The sequence below is a fragment of the Megalobrama amblycephala genome, linkage group LG24, assembly GCF_018812025.1.
Source record: "Megalobrama amblycephala isolate DHTTF-2021 linkage group LG24, ASM1881202v1, whole genome shotgun sequence".
NCBI classification, from domain to species: Eukaryota; Metazoa; Chordata; class Actinopteri; order Cypriniformes; family Xenocyprididae; genus Megalobrama; species Megalobrama amblycephala.
The window spans coordinates 5172449-5178469 of NC_063067.1; positions in this window are offsets into that span (position 1 = coordinate 5172449).

Below are 6021 nucleotides of genomic sequence, written 5' to 3' on the forward strand. Positions count from 1 at the left end.
AGTCAGGATAGGTCAAACTAAAGGCTCAATAAAAGGAGCATGCTGCACATCATGTGAGACTGAGCAAGTTGCAGTATCGTGACTAAGAAAACTGTGTTTTTGTATGAACAAGCATGTGGCGGTTCGAACTCAAATGCATTAGTAAACTCTGCACCCTCTGACTAAGAATCAGAAACTGATACATTTGTTATCGTAGAAGTACATACGGCCAATGTAACTTCCTGTGCAATATCGGATCTGTAATGAACGAATAATTGAAAGTACACGATACCAAGAATTATCAAATATCTAAATTAATACATAACCAATGATCAGTTCCTTAATTAGAAACGATCTAAGAGTAATAATCATTTGAAATTGGAGTCAGATTAAACAAGCAGTTAAAGTACAATTGAAACTACATTCTAAAAATTGAGTGAACTTCACAGGGGCGTTGAAAAGACATACAAGCATTACACCTTTGCCCAGGCCGTCGGATTCCACTGTTGGGCTGACGGGTGGTCCTTATAACAGCAAACTACGGCAACTCAAATAGCTCAAAATACACAGCACTTTTTTCTCGTGGTGACTGTTGTCCCTGAATTCCAAATAGTATTTTGTGTTGAAAGTAATAGTTATTTTTTATTGTGAATAAAAATTTAATTATGATGTAAGTAATTCTATGTGTGCTTTATTAGACATTAAAGTAGAAATCAGTTTTGATATTTCAAAACACTATTAATTACAATAACTAACTAAAATAGTCTGTTGCTAAAAATAGAGCAAAGACTTGAGACCTGACTTGGCCTTGGCATTTAGGGTTTTGTGAACATGTCTGCCACATGGCCTTACTTTCTCAGCAGTGATTCCTGGGAAGAGTCGCAGGAGACCCACATTAGGGTTCATTTGTGTGTTGACACGGAATGTGGCAGTTGTATTGGCTCGCCACACAATGTCCCATTTAACTAAAGAGTAAGAAATAAAACATACTCAAAACAACACGTCTGAATAAAATAAATAACACTGCATCATCACTAAAAAGGGAGTTGCAATGTGACATAATATACTATCAAAAAAGTAACTTTTGTTAATAATTTGTGCATAGTTATTACATGTGCAGTTTTTATAAACTAATATTAATTTTGAATCTACACAAGACTAATATTTGTACTTTGTAATTCATTCTTCTCACCACAGGATTATTAAACAGCAAATGATTGAAAATTGAAATCAAATTTATTAAAAACTTAATCAATATTAAAAAAGGAAAAACCAATAAAAATGACAAAAACACAAAACAAAAGTACTAAAAAGTTAACTAAAATGTAAAATAAAGTAAACTAAATTATACATTCATAAAAATGTAATGAATAACTTGTCAACTACCAATGGTGACTTTATGAAGTTGGTAATGGATATAGATTAGTATATGGATTACATCTACTCAACATTGCAATCAGGCTTTCACAAGATTCAGAAGCACCATAAACTATCATAAAGTAGCCTATATGACTTACAATCTTTTCTAAATCTTCTGAAATCATAAAACAGTTATATGGAAGACACATTCATGTAAGCAACAAACAGAAATCACATGGACCACTTTTACAATACTTCGATAATGTTATTGCATCCTTTTTGAAGCTTAAAGGATTTAGTTCACTTTAGAATTAAAATGTTCCTGATAATTTACTCACCCCCATGTCATCCAAGAATGTTCATGTCTTTCTTCAGTCGAAAAAGAAGGTAAACATTCCAGGATTTTTTCTCCATATAGTGGACTTCAACAGGGACCAACAGGTTGCCAGACGAGCATTTGCATTTATATATGAAGAGTTTGGTTCCAAAACGCGATAAACGCCATTTTCAAAAAATTGAGTTTCCGCCAAAATCAGTATTGTATCTGGTCGGTATTGAAAAGTCATTTATTAATTTTGCGCAAAATGCGATATCGGTCGTGTTATTCTGTCATGTTTTCTCCCTTTCTTCCCAAAATGCGACAAACGCCAGTCTCCTTTTTCTGCAGAACGCAATATATCCGCTCTCAACCAATCACAGCGCACCATTCCACGCACTGTAAACATTAAAGGCTTTTTTAAAAGCCGTTCTTAATACCAATGTACTCGGAAAAAGTGTGTTTATTTAACCGTGCGGTGGCGCCAGATACTCTTTAATTGGTAATGACAAATAATTCATAACATTAACAAGATGACCATTTTGGGAGCGACGGTTGAATGTATTTTTAGTAAAATGCCTGAATATAAGATAAATATTGGCAAAGTTTAGTGGATCTGTCATATATGTGAATCAACTTACTTTGTTGTGTATTTTCAATTTGAAAACTAACTTTTATATTGACAAATTAACTGCATTTTGAAAAAAAAAGTGTCATGGATTTATTGCATTTTTGGGGAAAAAATAATACGTTTTTATAATAAACTTTTTAGAATCAAAATGTAGATTTGAATTTTTAATGTTTTTATATCCAAAAGATGCTATGTGAAAGTTTGAAACAGAAAATAGGGGTTTTCATTTTGCCACTTTCTTGGTAAAGAAAACACCTTTTTACTCAAAATAATCAAAATGGAGTTATTGCGTTTTGGAACCAAACTCTTCATATATATATATATATATATATATTTTTTTTTTAGAAAATGACAATGTTTTGCTAGATAAGACCCTTAGACCTGGGCAGATGGGGTGAACTAATCCTTTAAGAGCCTCAGTCCCAAATTATTGTAATTGCATTTTTTTTTAAGTAACCAATACATAATGAATTTCTATGGCAGAAAAAAAGTAAAAGATTAAAAAAATAAAATAAAACATGATTTTTTTAAATGAAAACTATTCTATAAATAGACCCACTTTTGATGTCGACATTGCATTGCGCTAATGGCGGCAGGTTTGGAGAGATAAACGCGTTAAAGCTTCCAGGGTCCACTTTGGTGACACGATTGCCCCTGAACAGCTTATGATGAAAATACAGGCAAACCTGTGAAGAAAGACACAAAGGGCCTTTTTCTTGTTCATTACTCAATTTAAACTGTTTTATAACAATAATAATCATTATAAAATAATTACCAATACATTTATAATAAAAAATCTTTATTGTGCTGCAAAACAAAATAAACTGCAAAACATATAATCATCTCAAAGGACACTTAAAACCACATATGAATCATATATTATTTCCTGTACTTTATTAAAAACTATCTACCATATTTTAAAATTAAATTAATTAAATGCTAAATACAAGCCCAATTCTGGAAAAGTTGGGACGTTTTTTAAATTCGAATAAAATGAAAATTAAAAGACTTTCAAATCACATGAACCAATATTTTATTCATAATAGAACATAACATATAACATACATAACAAATGTTTAAACAGAGAAATTTTACAATTTTATGCACAAAATGACCTCATTTCAAATTTGATGCCTGCTACAGGTCTCAAAATAGTTGGCATGGGGGCATGTTTACCATGGTGTAGCATCTCTTCTTCTTTTCAAAACAGTTTGAAGACGTCTGGGCATCAAGGTTATGAGTTTCTGGTGTTTTGGTGTTGGAATTTGGTCCCATTCTTGCCTGACATGGTTTCCAGCTGCTGAAGAGTTCATGGTCATCTTTCCTTTACTGATGCATCAAATGTTCTTCTATAGGTGAAAGATCTGGACTGCAGGCCACCTGGACTCTTCTACGACGAAGCCATGCTGTTGTAATAGCTGCAGTATGTGGTTTTGCATTGTCCTGCTGAAATACACAAGGCCTTCCCTGAAACAGACGTGGTCTGGAGGGGAGCATATGTTGCTCTAAAACCTGTATATACCTTTCAGCATTCATAGTGCCTTCCAAAACATGCAAGCTGCCCATACCGTATGCACTTATGCACCCCCATACCATCAGAGATGCTGGCTTTTGAACTGAATGCTGATAACACGCTGGAAGCCCGGAAGACACAGCGTCCGTGATTTCCAACAAGAATGTCAAATTTGGACTCGTCTGACCATATAATACTTTTCCACTTTGAAACAGTCCATTTTAAATGAGGCTTGGCCCACAGGACACAACGGCGCTTCTGGACCATGTTCACATATGGCTTCCTTTTTGCATGATAGAGCTTTAGTTGGCATCTGCAGATGGCACGGCGGATTGTGTTTACTGACAGTGGTTTCTGGAAGTATTCCTGTGCCCATTTAGTAATGTCATTGACACAATCATGCCGATGGGTGATGCAGTCTGAGGGCCCGAAGACCAAAGGCATCCAATAAAGATCTTCGGCCTTGTCCCTTACACACAGAGATTTCTTCAGTTTCTCTGAATCTTTTGATGAGGTTATGCACTGTAGATAATGAGATTTGCAAAGCCTTTGCAATCTGACGTTGAGGAACATTGTTTTTAAAGTATTCCACAATCTTTTTACACACTCTTTCACAGATTGGAGAGCCTCTGCCCATCTTTACTTCTGAGAGACTCTGCCTCTCTAAGACATCCCTTTTATAGCTAATCATGTTACAGACCTGGGGCCATATTCACAAAACATTTTATCTTACCACTAAGAGTTCTTCCTAAATAGCAGTAAAAGTTCTTAGCTAAGAGTTTTCTCTTAAAACCTATTCACAAAGCTGCTGAGACCAAACTTTTACTAAGGAATAGACTGAAGTCTTAAGCTAAGAGTGAAGGGTGTGGGGTGACCTCGTTGCTATGGAGTAAACACACAGTGATTGGCTGATGAGGGAGGAGTCAGCGATTTAATCATAGAAATATTGTAGAATGAGGTGTCATGTTTCCACATTAAAATAAAGGTTTTAAAATACAAATGTTGCCCTATTCAAATAAATATTTGTAATAAAAATATTGCCATATTCAAATAAAGGTTTTAAAATGTAGGCTAACTGTCACTAATTAAACTAGTATATACAGTGAATTGTGGACCGCCTCTTGGATGTCTGCATCTCGGAGCCCTCAATACCCTTGGACAGCACACCAAATACGCTTATTTTTTACTCTATTCAATCATTTGTAAATGTGAACTCATGAAAACCATTGACCACAGGTAATCGGACAATATTTATTTATTTGTTAAAGATTTATTTTTGGCGTCTCATTGTAGATTTAAATCTATAAATCAAAATGTATTGCATTTATGAAGAAAAGGTTCAGCACCCAAGGCTCTATGGCTATTCCCTCAATGGTGTACAGTGTCTTTGGGTGGATTAGGACTGATTTGTGATTTGGTCTTAGTGACTTTAGGAGTCCTCTTGACTACTACTAACGTTTCACAGATTTAGGAGCTAGTTTTAGCGCTAAAATGCTTTGTGAAATACTCTTAGAGCAAAAATTTAGGAGTCCTAAAATTAGGACTGACACGCCCATTATTTTTAAGAGTTTCTCCTAAATCGGCAAGTTAGGAGCTACTTTTAGCCTTAAGATGTTTTGTGAATACGGCCCCTGATCTTACTAACTTAATTAGTTGCTAGATGTTCTACCAGCTAAATCTTTTCAAAATTTCTTGCTTTTTCAGCCATTTGTTATAGCCCCGTGCCAACTTTTTTGAGAGCTGTAGCGGGCATCAAATTAGAAATGAGCTCATTTAGTGGATAAAAGTGTAAAAATTTCTCAGTTTAAACATTTGTTATGTTATCTATGTTCTATTGTGAATAAAATATTGGCTCATGTGATTTGAAAGTCTTTTAGATTTCATTTTATTCAAATAAAAAAAAAGGTCCCAACTTTTCCGGAATTGGGGTTGAAGTTTTAAATGCTTAAAGTAATTGATAATGAAATTCTGTCAACTATTTTATAACTGCAGTCCTAACATCCTCCAAAACACAAGTTTTAAAAACCACAAATATTAGACGGTATCTTGTACATACTGTATATGTAATGGCTACACTCATAGAGAATATAAAAAAAAAAAAAAAAAAAACTCACCTCAGGGATGACATACTATCCTGCTATCAACAGCGCCCCCAAGAGGTTCTCCCTCCCATCATTCCTCATCTCATAGATGGGCACCTGCAACATACAAGATGGTTGTGAA